The following is a 16037-nucleotide window of genomic DNA, read 5'->3' on the forward strand; positions in this document are numbered from 1 at the left end:
AACTAAAGCGGCTCAATCTATACTCCAGGGTCACATGTGCTAGCATGACTGATGAGGATTGAGAAGTGAAGGAGAGAGAATGATGAGAATGTATAGAACAAGTTTCTATACATTTATAGACTCCGCCAGTGCCAAAATAAAACCAGGTTTGAGTCAGTGTGAAAACAGAGAACAAAATATTTCTTTCTGATTTGATTTTATAAGTATTGACTATAAAATAAGGTAAAATTATTTTTCATACCAAATGTCATATCTTCATATTTAGGTTGCCCCTATGACACATGCCCCTTTTAGTATCTGTGTGTTAAGTATTATTTTAAAACAAATGATTTTCACAAAGCTGCATGAGGTTGTTGACACAAGTCTTATGACAGATTTGTCAGATACTGCAGTCTCTGAGGGAGACACAGGCCAGTGAGGAAGATCTTTCATGCATCAAAACGTGTCATCATCATCACCACACTTCAGCTGACGATGATTATATCTGCTAACTTGTGACTCAAACTGTAACATTCCATTTGAATCAAACTCATTAGTTATAAACATGTAGTTGTGCTATACAAAGCAAGAAATAAATTAACAAAATCAATGGCTCCTCATAGATAAACCATCTCAAAACATTCAGAATCTTACATCTTACTCTGTCTCCACTACTTTCTTTCACCTTAAATTAAGGTCAACCTGAATGTTTAACAAGAAAAGATACAGGACAAGACTTAAAATTGTGATGAAGTGGCAACAGATCTTTTGTTCCATAATTGTCATACACCCATAATAATAATAATGCATTACAAAAAAAAAAAAAAAAAAAAAAAGAAGGTTGGGGACTTCTGTGTTCTTTGTATTGGTTGCTGACAGGATTTTAAGATGTGAGTGTGTTGTACTCAAATGGATGCAGATGAACTTTGCAGTGGCCAAGTCCGGCATACGTCACCAGAAAGATGTTTGTAATTTTCACTGGAAGATCCAGTTGTGACATTCTGATTAAACATTACAAAGTAATTAAAAAAAAAAAATGCATTAAAGAACTGTTGACCTATAATATGCATTTAGAAAACAGACAGGGTTGTCATTTCCTGATAAAATATCCATTTTATTATCAAACATTCAGTGGATCAGGAAAAGCATTACTACTGGCTAGAACAAACATAGGATAGCCTAAACAAGGCTAGGTTTAAAATATCTAAATATGTGTTTTCAGCAGGAAAGGGACGTTTTCTACACTCATTTCATGTTGACTTTAAGCTCATATGAGTCTCTCAGTATAGAATACTAGAGAACATTAGTCCACGTCTAATATCATAATTAATATCGACCAAGATCATCATAAGAATTTCCTCTGGATAGGCTACTACAGTTATAACAAACAGAACATGTAGTTAACGAAAGAGGAGCATACTAACTAGTTCCTCTGAACTGACCCTCATAGCATTCAATGTATTCTTTCACTCTACCGCGATTGATACACGTCACAAACCGTTTATGAATATCGCCTTTTTGCTCTCTGTGCTGTCTTTTTGGATTACTCACTATTGGATTCTCCGTAGTCCCTTCATTCTAGTGACCACAGACTTTGTTAATTCACTTAGCTAATTGATTTCAGCAGGAATCACGTTGCTGCCTGTCATGTGATTGTGCAAGCTTGGTCTTGTTAAGAAACGCGAGCCTCGGTCGGAAGCGCAGTGCCAGCGCGAGAAGCGCGAGCACAGGACTGGACTGATGAGACGAGAGGCCGCTTCGCTGTCAATCATACGATGTGCTGGCTGTCAATCTAGTGTGACCACGCCCTCATGTCAGATATGACCACACCCTCAAGTCCAAGATGAAGTCTGTAGCACAGAAAGACGGCCAGTAGAAACTAACTAACTAAACTTAACTCATAGCCTATTATTTATCTCAAGGAGTCTTGCAGCCTATAAATAACTTGAATATGGCTGAAGAGGTGTTAATTCTTAATCCAGGCAAAATAACATCGGTAAGTAGACTATTTAATCAATAACAGTTGTCATTTTGTTATAAATATACGTTTTGTAACTTGTTTGTTTTCGTTCTAGTTGTCTTATCATTCAATTAAACCGTATTATTGATCTACAGATCTTCCGTTGTAGTTAGTTTAAAAACGATGTCCCAGATGATAGGCTACTTTATTCAAGTTTAATTTTAGTAGACTGTTAAAGTTTGGTTGATGAAGGTTTTGTAATAATAGATTTCAAGAGGTATTGTAATATCATTAATATTAATGCGATGTTTAATGTCAAATTTTCTTTTGTACGATATGATACAGAAAAAAGGGCATTAAGATAATTGCACAAGACATTTTTCTCAGCATCTTCCCTCACGTGTAGAACTACGTATAAGTAACTGTATCTGACCACTTAGTGGGCCAAATTAAGTTTTCCACTCATGATCTGAAGTGTAACGACCACTGAAGTCACACCATGAGAAAGCTATTCTCTCCTCTTGTGACTTGAACGGTTTCTACAACATTTTAAGACCACTAGAATAGAATAGAATAGAATAGAATAGAATAGAATGTTTATAAATATACAGATTAAATATATTAGTTTATAAAGATTGGATTGTTTATAATTGTATAGATTGTTTATATATTTATGGACAAGTAAATGCAAATCCATTATTTATTAATTTATTGGAAAGTTAATTTAAATCCTTTTTTTTTTAAATTGATATTTTTTATTCTTTTTTTTACATTAATGGACTTTTTTTTTTATTTTGTAATTTTTTTATTTTAAAAATATCAGGGCTCATGCATTTACAGCATTTTAAAGAAACAGAAACAACAGAGATAGCATGTCATTTCCTTTTTTTTTATAGCATCTTACCTCGTCTCTGCTGGCAGTGGCTTTCCTTACCTCCTTTGGTAGTTCAATGCTGTATGGCTACAACTTAGCTGTGGTCAACTCTCCCGCTGGGGTAAGAGCTCTTTGACACACTCAGTACCTTGTTCCACCAAAACTGCTCCAATTTACAGTATTTCCATTAATCAAAAAAGTTTCTTAAAAGTGGCTTCCAGCAGAGAGATGCATGTCAGGCTCGAGGAAGACATAAACAAAGTGGCCTGAACAGAGGCTCTCCTGATGCAGGATCGCAGGGAATGTTGCACGATTCTGTGCATTCTATACATTCTTGTTGTAATTGTAAAAGTGTGTAAAAAGTGTGATTTCTACAAGGAATTCTGTAATGATTTAAATATTAACATTAATTGATATTTTTATATATGGTACTTACAATTTATACATTATATTTATATACATAAATCATCATTTTAAGCAGACAGCATTGAGGTTTGCCCAGCGTAATGATATGGGACAAAAAGCAAAAGTTATCTTTAGATTTCTCCATAAACTTGAAGAAACAAAGTGTTGAAACCTTATTTTCATTTTTGTAGAAGAGTCAGTTAGATGTTATTTGTTCATCTTGGCTCGTCAGGCATTGTGTGCCGCAGTGGTTGCCTCTAGCAGCTCTTCATGTATATAAGTAGGGACCTATTTGCCCTGCCCCATTAGCCTGTTAATGATGAAAATATTTAAATTTTCCTGTCTGGTCTCCTGACTGGCTGTTATATACCCTACTTTAGCAGCTTTGTTTTGTTCTGTTTTTCTTGGAACATCATGTGCTAAGGAAGAGGATTCAAACATAGAAATCCAAAAATCACAACTGGAAACAGTTGCTTGCTTTTTTTTTTTAAGCAGAAGCTCAATCAATATTATCAGTAATTCAGTTTTTTTTTTTTTTTTCAGTTGAATCTATTGTTGAATAAATTGAAAGACTATATTAAGAGTTTTCCCAAGTCTGTTAAATGATACTGCAGTGCTCCAGATTAAGTTTAGAATAGAAAAGAAAAGGTACATAAGCTAATTAAATTATATTAAATTCGACTGTGATCTTAAAGTACAGGCAATTGAGAGAGTGAGTTGCATATAAAGAGAGAGAAAAAGAAGAGCTTGTCACAAAACTGAAGAATGTAAGTCCATGTTGATAGGTGTGTTTCACTGAATAGAAGCTTCGAGATTGTCACAAAACTGAAGAATGTACTTAAATATGTATTTAAACTCTTAGTGGATTGTTATATGCTTGTATTATTTTTTTATTTTTTTTTGATTTTGATATGAAATATTAATTTTTGAAACCAAATGTATTTTTTTACCTTGTGTTCATGTATTAAACTAAATACCAATAATGTTTTAGTTCACCCTGTAGTTTTATATTTTTTTGTTTTTTTGTTTTTTTAGATGGAGTAGATTGTAGCAGTATTTTTGGGTGAAGTATTCACTTTAATTTCTCTCTGTCTCTCCATTTCCCTGTCACTCACAGTACATTAAAGACTTTTATAACCATACAGTGGTAAGTCGCAATGGAACTGGATTTAATGAGGAGGCCCTGACGCTCATGTATTCACTCACCGTTTCTGTGTTTGCGATTGGAGGCCTGATCGGCTCTTTGATGGTGGGCACTCTGGTCACCAAATTTGGAAGGTAAGTCAGGAGGAGACCCATAACATCTGGCTTGGTGTGGTCACTCTGCCAGGAATTCCTCTGAGTGTCAAGGCCACTGAGGTAGATTCTTCCTCATCTGTCACCTCACCCGACCTCTCTGACCGCACTGAATGACTTTGCCTTTGCCTTGTAAATGGCCTTGTTTGCACTCTGAAAATAGAAGACATTTTGTTCTGTCCGGTTAGTTGCAATCATCTTGTTGGTGATTAGTTCAAGCAAAAATAAAAATGCCAAAATGTATTTACCCTCATGTGGTTCCAAAGCTATATGACTTTCTTTCTTCTGTGTAACTCTAAAGAATAAATTTAGAAAAAAGCACTGATCATGTTTTCTTCGGTGCAATTACTATGATTAGAGAATACAGCTTTCAAGCCTCAAAAACGAGGCAAAAGCTCAGTGAAAGTGTTATAAAAGTCTGTGTGACTTACATCCAAATCATCTGAAGCCATACGATAGCTTTATCATATGGATCACTTTTATAATACTTTAATTATGTTTTTCGTGTGTGTGTGTGTTTAGCTTGAAAGCATATATCTGCATTAATTGTAAATGCTTGGAAAATAGCAAGGGAAGTCATTCCAATTTGGAACATCATGAGAATGAGTAAATAATGAGTTTTAATTTTTTAGAAAAACCATTACTTTAAATGGCCAAAGTGATCATTTTTATAGCTGTGGTAGCATATTATTGTATAGAAACAAGACTGTTCAATTAACCACTTTGTAACTATGTGCACTTCCTAACCATATCTTACTCTTCTCTTTTGTACTCGCCAAGGAATCTGGAAGTACACCTGTCTAGTCTGTTCTGAGTGTCTGTGAGTGGTGCCACAAGATTTGACTGCAGACATTTAAATGCAAATGAAAGACGATGATTCATGACCCTATTTATTGTTCTAATCAATTTCAGCCCAGCAAAATGTTTTATAGCAGTAAGGTGATCATAACGCTGAACACAGTGCAGCTGTCTGTAAATCAGGGGGAAAGTTAACAACTTGATAGAACTAATCAAGGAATGCAGCTATATCACCCAGCAGTACTGTCATGGAACATCAGTTATCTGGTTTTGATAGTTAAACTCCCAGGTGACCGGCTATCGAGCATGAATGTCCTAGCTTAATGAGCAGAACTTCACAGTGTTTGCTTTTGCAGGAAAGGTACAGTGGTCAACTCCACTGTACTGGTGTTCTTAGCGGGATCTCTCATGGGGTTTAGCAGGATCTGTAGTTCACCCGAAATGGTCATCTTTGGTCGTTTTATAACAGGAATACATTCAGGTATGTCCCAACTAAAAAATAAGCAGGTATAGCAAAGTAAGATTTAACATGAATAGATTCTGACATGCTTTCCTCATCTCCAACTTCTAGGTATCTCTCTCAGCGTGGTGCCCATGTACCTGGGAGAGATTGCTCCTAAAAACCTGAGAGGCTTCCTGGGGCTCATGCCCAGCATTTTCATTTGTGCTGGGGTTTTCTCAGCTCAAGTCTTGGGCCTGCATGAACTTTTGGGAAAGGTACAACAGGGAACTTAACATCAATGTTCAATTTAAATTCATACAATTACATTGCTCTTCTATTTTTATAATAGTTATGAAACAGACTTCAGTATTCTGTTTTAACTTGTGCTGTTTTGTTTGACAGGAGGAGCACTGGCCCCTGTTTCTGTCTCTTGTGGTTGTCCCCACCTTTATCCAGCTGATGCTGTTACCTTGGTTTCCAGAAAGCCCACGCTACCTGTTGATTGAGAAGCACAATGTTCATGCCACTATCACCGGTGAGAGAACTACTTTTGATTTCGAATTTGAACCACTTTAGGCATGTTTCTAAAACCATCCAATCATCAAATCTACCATGTTTTATTTTTTTTGTTGTAAACATCCTTAAAAAGAATAACATATTTTTTACACCATTGGCAATTGTTTTTGTTTTAAGCATGATTTTTTTTATATAATACTAGAAATATATGTAATATATTTACATTTATGTATAATATAAATCATATAAATTAGTGCTTTCAAACAAGTAATTGCGAGTAATAAGTGTGTACTGTGTATATTTATTATGTTTATATAAATACACACACATGCATGTATATATTTCAGAAAAATATGTTTATATATTAAGTATATTTATTTATAATATAAGTTATATGAATATAAATATAGACATGTAAATACATGTAAATATTTTTCAATATATATACTGTGTGTGTGTATTTATATATACATAATAAATACAAAAACTTTTATTTTGGATGTGATTAATCGTAATCATTTGTACAGCACTAATATAAATATGTATATATATATATATATATATATATATATATATATATATATATATATATATATATATATATATATATATATATATATATACACACAAACACACACACACACATGTATGTGTGTGTATTTATATATACATATAAATATACACAGTATAGAGACACATATATTATGTTTACACATACTTTTAATTTAGATGTGATTAATTGCAACAAAAAAAGAAGGAAAAAATAAATACTAATGGAATAAAATAAACTTGATCGGCATATTCTCAGGCTTTTATCTTGTGCAGTTTTCTTTCTCAAGTAAATTTAAGTTTATGAATAATTAGATATATTTACTAGAAAACAAGACAAAGATATTGTTTTTATAGCCACACATTCATCCATTGAGATGTTGGAGAGTAATCATTGCTATGAAATAGGTGTTATTTGTTTTAGTTAGTTTATGGGTCATGCTTGAATCGGGTATGAGGTTATTGTATTTGAAGGATATGGCAAAGTGATAAAAAAGGCAACTCATTTTAAAACTTTATCATCTGACCCCTGATGTAGATGAAGATTAAACCAATAGTTTGTGTTCTCTTTGTTGGTTCAGCCTTGAAATGGTACAGAGCCAAATGTAACATCCAGACAGAGATAGAGGAGATGCAGGAAGAGCAACGCTCTCTGTCCTCAGTGGAGACCGTGTCTGTCTGGCAGCTGTTACTGGACCACACTGTTCGCTGGCAGGTCCTATCCGTGGTGGTCATCAACATCGGTATGCAGCTGTCTGGCATTGATGCGGTAAGGTTAACATCCTGAGTTGACTACACATTTTAGATTTGAGTTTTGAGTCCTTTGTAATGAAAAGTTAATTATATGAACACCGTGAACAGTGATGGGATCTGGGTATGGTGAGTTTTCAGCCTCTAAATCCTTACAAGATTTCTTCCAAAATCAAATAAACAGCAGGTAACCAAAGTGGCTATGCACCTGAATTTAAAGTGGCTCTCATTTCTTTATTCTTCAGGAAGTGTTTTACCTTCTTGAAATAGTTTTGTTTAACGTCAGATGAATTATTCTGGACAGAGCTAACAGAAACCACACATTTCATCCATCAGAGTTTAACAAATTACCATCTTTTTTAAAGTGTTTATGCAGTCTAATTTGCACAACCCTGCTATAATGATAAATAAAGGCTATTATTCAAGCAAATTAGATGTATTTTTTTAATTGTTACATCATTAAGATGGTGATTATAGTAATTTGGCAGATCTTTTTGGATCTATAAACACTCCCTGTAAATCAGAACTAACAATTTAACAATTAGCTTGTGATTCCAAAAAAGTATATATTTGTTCCCCCCAATAGTAGTTGTCAGCTGACACCATTCCTTTATACTTTCTACTGCAGTGCTCTTAAATGGCATCTATATTATGATCAGAATCAGAGTTATGAATAAGAATTCTGATGCTTCCCAACAAAAACACACCGAAAGGAACTCTGCAAATGTTTCTAGTATCACATTAAAAGGTTTTATCAGTATAACAGACTGTGTATATATTAGATTAGTTTTTGTATTATGTAAATGTTTTTTGTATGTATTTAAGATGTTTTATTTGTTTGATTAGTTTTTTTTATAGTAATATTTAGGATAAAGACCGATAGAGAGCTCATTACCAGGCCCACACGGAATCTGTGTGCCCAAAGCTCAACAGAATTCAAACAGCCATCATTCACAAAGTTCTACATTTTCCCCACTCCTTGTTTGTTGTTCATTTATTCATTCATTTGATGTTGGCTACTATGACAGTGCTTTGTTACTGAAAACTGTGCAGTATTCTCAGCTCTGTTTACCACATTGCATTCTGCAGAATTCCACAGATTTTTTTTTCATTGGATCTTGTGAAATTGCATATTTCTATTTATGTCATGTCTTTACCCCATCTAGTTTCCACAACCAACAACAGAACAATAAATAAAAGCCATTATCACAGTGGTGATTCATCAGTTTAATGCATTTACAGTCATTGACATTGATTCAACTGATTCTGAAAATAAAATAAATAAAAAAAATTCAAGGGAGGAGTGCCAGAACATGATAATGTTTGTGACTTGCATTATCCAGCTGGTCTTTACAGAGATTGTTATATAAAATAAACCAAACATTTTACTTGCTGGATAAGAGAACAGCATTTCCTTACAGTCTTATCTGGCTACAACGCTAAAAGATTAGTAATTGTCTTAAAAAAAACTTTGGGACTCTGGCAAAATGCGAGCTGCTGATGTCAAATTCAAACAGGACTATCCATGTCTGCCCTGTGGGGTTTTGATATCAAATTTGAATATTAAATGACATTGACTGTAGGGCCCTTAGGTGGCAGGTGACCCTGTGAGCGTATGTGTGTGTGTTTTCAGTGTAAATGGGGCTGACAGGTGGTGAGTCTTGGCTGACTTCAGCATGAGCAGCAGGAGAGTGGCTGGCCGTGTGTGTCCTCTACAGTCCCAGCAGCTCTCAAACCGTCTGTGTTCTCTCTGATTACCCCCCTGCCTAACCTCACACACAGCCCTCCAGCTCTCAAATTGAATCTGAAGTGTTGTACGCCGTAACCGCCTCGTAGTCACGATATGCCACCTGTACAAGCCAAAATCACTATCATTTCGCTCTTCTCCCCAGATCTGGTTTTACACCAACAACATCTTTGATAACGCTGGGATCCCGACCCCTGAGATCCAGTACACGACTGTAGGAACTGGAGCTATAGAGATCGTTGCAGGCCTCATAGGGGTGAGTTTTCATATTCCACCGATGCTTTCACAGAGTTGAATGCGAAAATTGTCTGTTTCAATTATTGATAGTGGTAAAAGACTATCTGACAGGGTTGTATAGTGACTTGAAATAGTTTATTAGACATCACTTGGTCTATTACTTCACTAGAGTTGCTACATTTGAGGAAAAGCGTCTCTTCATATCTCAATCATTTTCATTTAGCTTTGCTCTCAATCTTTTCCAGCTCACACTGTGTATTTTTCTGCTGTGACACACATAAAAATCACTGTATAAGATGAGCGTTAGAGAGACTGATGTGTCTTGTTTTTGCCGTCTCCTGTCTTGGGTTACATCTCAGAGCTGTAATGAAGGCCAGATACAGTCTCTCTCTCTCCCAGTTGCGTCGCTTAGCCGGGATTTAGTGATGCACCAGCAGCAACCGGAGAGAAAGAGGCACGCTGTTAGTCAGAAGAACTCATTGCTGCCAGTGTCAATTGGCCCTCACTCGGGAGGCGAATGGCACACGAGAGGAAGGCTAGAGATTGGTTATAAAATTACAGCTATTCATTCTTATGTCAGCTTCACCCGCCTTTAAGTCAACAGTGCAGAGCTTTAGCGCTCAATTTTAGCAGCACTTAATGAAAAAACAAGGTTCCACTTTATGCTTCTGTGACATTTGCTTTCAAGAAAGCACCGAAAGTCTTCCTTTCAAGACAGCGGTTACTAATTAATCTGATCAAGATAAAAAGGAAGTGCCTATTGTGAATATCCACATTGCATCTCTTGTTTTTCATTCAGTGTTTCACCATTGAGCGTCTCGGGCGAAGGCCATTGATAATTGGAGGTTTTGGTTTCATGGGGATGTGTTGTGCTGGGATAACACTGTCTCTCATTCTTCAAGTAAGTGAAGTATAGTTAATAAAGTGAAAAATACTTAAATCTAACTTAAATTAAAATTTTAATAGCACTGCTCATTGAAATGACTTGTCAAAATTTGGACAATTTAGTTTTTTTTTTTTTATTGCCTTTTATTACTATCACTTTTCAGACATATGTGCCTTTCATGAAATATGTGAGTGTGGGGTGTGTGGTTGGAATCATCGCTGGATTCTGCATCGGGCCGGGTGAGTTCTTTGTGTTTGTCACTCTTTCTTCTCTTAATCTATTTATGAAAGTGGTCTACATGGCTGCATCACTTTCAGTCATGCTCAGGTAGAGCACTGCTTCAATTGGATGAGTAGTTGTCTGTTCCTTGACCCTGAAGTCCCAGATGACGCCCTCAAATAGTGAAACAGCGACACCTGGCGGTAGAATTTTGAAACGCAAACACAAGGGCAGTTCAGTAAAATAGACCTCAGTATTTATTTGAGCACTATGTTTTTGTCATACATGTATTCATTTTATAAAGACATATTATATTTTTTCTATATTTAATATATTCATATTATATCTGAATAGTGTAAAGGGTTTCAAACTTTTTTAAATAGTTATATATTTATTATTTGTACAACTATTTAAAAATGCTAAAAATATTTAAGATGGAACTAATTCTTATTTAATATTTATTTAAAAAAAAATCTTATATATCCATATCTATCCTTGCGAAGCATGATTATTCCATTAATCTTTTTTACATTTTATTTTATAACTGTTTTATTTAAATCTCTTTTACTTCAAAATTTGAAAAACATGAACTTACATATTGCATAACAATTTTACTGATTTTTTTTTTTTTTCTGTGAGCACACAATCAGAAGCTATCAGATCAGAAGAGTTTATTAGTTTACACAAAAATATAAAATGATACATATATGATTGTTAACCACAGTTTTTTTTTATGATGAAACGTTTGGTAATTCTTAGACAGGACTGAGAACAGGATACAGAAATCAAATGCATATTGACTAAATTGCATTAAGTTGAAATAGTGATAAATTGTGCTGCTGAGAAGAAAATATTGGTGTTTTAAAAGAGTTTCAAAGATTAAAGTATGGAAGTTAAAGTATATGCTTCCCTCTATTAGTGCTGCATGAGCATTAGACTCATAGTTTATGCACACAATAAGAGCAGAGAGGAGTAGCTCTGCTACAGTGATGAATGAGTCTACAAGTGCTTTACTGAGTTGATGCATTATCCAACCCAACTCCAAAATCTATAATTCATTCTCAGGCCCCAGTCTCAATCGGTGTAATTACGTCTTTAATTAGGATTTTTTATGGCTCATTGTTCATAAACAATGATGAATATGGCTTTTTAAGACAAAATCCTGCATGAACAATGAATTACAAGCAGAGTTCCTTATCAATTTAACTGCAGCACACCTCCTGCTGCAATTATCACGCACAAATAATGAAGCCATCGCTTGGCTTGTTCCTGAATTCATTACATTTGAAATAACACCTTGTGCCTCCTTATTTTTCACTTGTAACCAAAAGGGATTAGAACTTAAGCAGTGGAACAATCTCTGCTTCTTGCATATTGAGATAACGAGCTCTTCATGCAGCTAGTTTATTATCCACCCTCCAAGAACTGTTGCACTACAGAAGAGCAATGCATACATGCAATGTGCATAAAATAATCTATCTAATGTGCAATTATATGAGTTTTATTAGGCTAAAATAATATGACCACTCTAGGTTTCACAGCACTTTTTCTCTGATATGTAGGTACGTAATTAAACATGAAAAATAAACAAGAGATGCCATTAGTATGGATATGTCTGTTTTGTAGCGGGAGTTCCGTTCCTGATCACAGCTGAGCTCTTCAAGCAATCCCATCGTCCTGCCGCATATACTGTGGGAGGATCTCTTAACTGGATGTCAAACTTCACCATCGGCTTTATCTTTCCGTTCCTTCAGGTATCGTATCCATTCAATGCAGTTAACGCTAAAGGAATGCAGAGGATAATCCGAAAAGCCTTTTCCAGGATTGCGGTCGTCTTATGTTGAAAACATCTGTCAAAGTCAATCATTGTGAAATTCAATCATCTTCATTTAATTCAACTGTTTTAAAAAGGAATAACTTAGTTTGCGTTCCATCCTATTTCTCTGCTACAGATGTCTGCTGGGTCCTACTGCTATCTGGTGTTCTGTGTCATATGCCTGTCAGTGGCCATCTACGTGTACTTTGTTATTCCAGAAACTAAAAATAAGACGTTTGTAGAGATTAGTCAGATGTTTGCTACAAAAGAGGCTGTGGAAGAGAGCCAGGCCCTCACTCACCCTGACCAGCTCAAACTAAAAAAGATGAATGGATACGGCTCCCTTGAAAATGGTTCACTTGAATTCTTCCTCCTGTCCTTAAACTCTGATTAAAAAGCAAAAAATGCATTTGAGGTTTAGGAATTAGATCAGTTATCATCTATGCATTAAAGTGAATCTTATTGTGTGCGCAGTGGAATTAGTTTTCACAATCAGATTTAGTTTTATAATGATGCTTAAACACCCAGAGCTTTGTGTTTCTTTGGATGCAAGAACAGTGCCATATACATGTGTTGCCACATGTATATTGTTATTGAGAAATTACTATGTTTTTTTTCTCTATTTGTTTAACGAACGAAATTTCTTCATGTATATAGATCTTATACATTTTTTATCATTATGAGAGAATATATGTGGTTGCAGCAATCTCTTATTATTGTGAGTGTTAAATGTAATTTGAGACTCACCTTTTAGTAATGCTCATGTGCTAACGTGCCACCTTATTAGAGACTTTAGGTTGAGATAAAACTTGATATTTTAAATATTTCTTTGCTTTTTCAGAAATTCTGTTGTTTTATTAACAGACATCTTGAACACTGCTACAGCTGTAAATTTGTTTCAGTACATATAAACTACCATTCAAAAGTTTGGGATTAGTAAGCATTTTTTTTTTTTTGGAGATAAATTAATACTTTTATTCAGCATGGATGCAATACATGGATCTAAATTGACATTAAAGTCATTTATAATGTTACAAAAAAAAAATGTCTTTTAAATGTGGTTAATTTGAACTTTCCATTATTAAAGAATCTTGAAAAATAAAAAAAATTTTAAGCAGAACAACTGTTTTCTACTTTGATTAGCATACTAGAATGATTTCTGAATGATCATGTGACACTGACGACTGGAGTAATGACTGCTGAAAATTCCTCTTTGCTGAGTAGTTGTAATAATAATAAGAATAATAATAATAATAAAAAATAATATATATATATATATATATATATATATATATATATATATATATATATATATATATATATAATTTTTTTTTTTTTTTTTTTTGATTTTACAGTTTTTTTTTTTTTATAAAATCAGCCTTGGTAAGCATAGGACACTTCTTTCAAAACCATTCAAAAATCTTACCAACCCAAAACTTTTGAATGGTAGTGGATTAAGGTATAGGTTCTGTTCATAAAAGTATCTTGTATATTATCTATATATTATCTGTATATTATATCTGAGTTTCAATCTAATTTATATGGGTATTTATAACTATATTTGACCTCACATACACTAAAATTATTTTTTAAAGTATTCAAACCCTTATAACTCACCAAATAAAAGTGTTTTAAATAAGCCTGTGGTAACCCATTTATTGAGAACATCAGGGTGCAGAGTGAAAAAAGCTTACAAAGCAGGATCTGAGTACAGGCACTGTTAGTTTCTGCCAAAGAGCGCCATTGCCAGTCAGAGAAGAGCTTCATTAACTCACTGAAGAGGCAGATTTAATGCTTAATTAAAGAGAAGTGTCTCTCACCTTCCCCTATGGATACCAGACAGCTGTATGGCAATTTATATTCAGATACACATTTGAGACTCACCTTTAATATAGTGCCCTTGGAGGGTACTGCATTACTGCATTTGAGGTATGTATCAGATTATTGATATGTATCTATACAGAGAGCTATGTGCATGTATAGTGTTTTCTTTCCTCTGTTATCCCAGGCCTGTGTGAGTATGAATGGGTTTCTCGGGTCTATCAAGCCCTTGGGCGGTGCTCTCCATCTGTGTGAGCCTCTCCAGATCTCCCCAGAAGAGACCCACACAGACTAATGATATCATACGCCTGCGTCTCCCGCTCTAAGAAGAGAAATTGTGAGCTGAATTGCGTCTGGCTTTCTGTTTGGTCAGTCTTCAAACACCGAGCTCAAGGTCACTGGTTATTTTAAGAGAAATTACAGTGCCGACAATGTACTAAACTGCCTCGTACTTCATTTTTTCCCTACTTCTACTTAACAATTTTAATTCAAATGTTATTTTAAATATTACATTATATAAATATATAATAATGTATATTTATAATATTACATTATATAAATATATAAAAATATATAATAATATAAATGTTATATTAAATATTACATTAAATATTTTAATGTAATATTATATTTTTAAACCATTTGTGCACAAAATTAACTAAAGTTTTAGATTTCAGATTAATCTCAGACATAATTCATCTATCTATCTATCTATCTATCTATTGTTCTGTAATTCTACCTATTGTTCTATCGTTCTGTCTGTCTATAGTTCTGTCTGTACGTCCTATCTATCTATCTATCTATCTATCTATCTATCTATCTATCTATCATTCTTTCATTTCTATCTATCTGTCTATTTGTCTGTCTCTCATTCTGTCATTTCTTTCTATCTATCTATCTATCTATCTATCTATCTATCTATCGTTATGTAATTCTACCTATTATTCTATAGTTCTGTCTGTACGTCCTTCTATCTATCTATCTATCTGTCTGTCTGTCTGTCTGTCTGTCTGTCTGTCTGTCTCTGTCTCTCATTCTGTCATTTCTATCTATCTGTCTGTCTCTCATTCTGTCATTTCTATCTATCTATCGTTCTGTAATTCTACCTATTGTTCTATCGTTCTGTCTGTACGTCCTCCTATCCATCTATCTGTCTATCTATCTATCTATCTATCTATCTATCTATCTATCTATCTGTCTGTCTGTTTGTTTGTCTGTCTATCTCATTCTGTCATTTCTATCTATCTATCTATCTATCTATCTATCTATCTATCTATCTATCAATCTGTAATTCTACCTATTGTTCTATCGTTCTGTCTGTCTATAGTTCTGTCTGTACGTCCTTCTATCTATCTATCTATCTATCTATCTATCTTTCTGTCTGTCTGTCTATCTCTCTCTCTCTCTCTCTCTAGGTGGGTCATACAGCTGTAGGGGTGGGGTGGTCCAGGCACACCATGGCCCTGTTGATCCAGGTCTGTTTTATTTCCCACAAGGCAGAGTTTCACTATTTTCCAATTATATGACTTTGAAGGACCTGCACCACTGACTGCAGATAGTACTGACATTTTGCCTTTTATGAACTGATCGGAGATATGGAGCACAGATAATACCCGCTGAATCTAGTTTTGTAGAATAAAGTCACTCTTAAGTCGTCACCCACCCTGCGCAGCTCTAAATATGGGAGCTCATATTTCACTGTGAATTGATTCCCCTGATGGAATGAGTGTCTGTGTCCTGTA

At 34.6% G+C, this 16037-nt stretch overlaps 1 pseudogene; it reads left to right on the forward strand.

The window, feature by feature from the left end:
* Window positions 1-1637: 1637 nt before the first annotated feature.
* On the forward strand, window positions 1638-13566 carry LOC109072546 (annotated as a pseudogene).
* Window positions 13567-16037: the final 2471 nt, after the last annotated feature.

Source organism: Cyprinus carpio, chromosome A13 (assembly GCF_018340385.1).
Source record: "Cyprinus carpio isolate SPL01 chromosome A13, ASM1834038v1, whole genome shotgun sequence".
In the NCBI taxonomy this organism is placed as follows: Eukaryota; Metazoa; Chordata; class Actinopteri; order Cypriniformes; family Cyprinidae; genus Cyprinus; species Cyprinus carpio.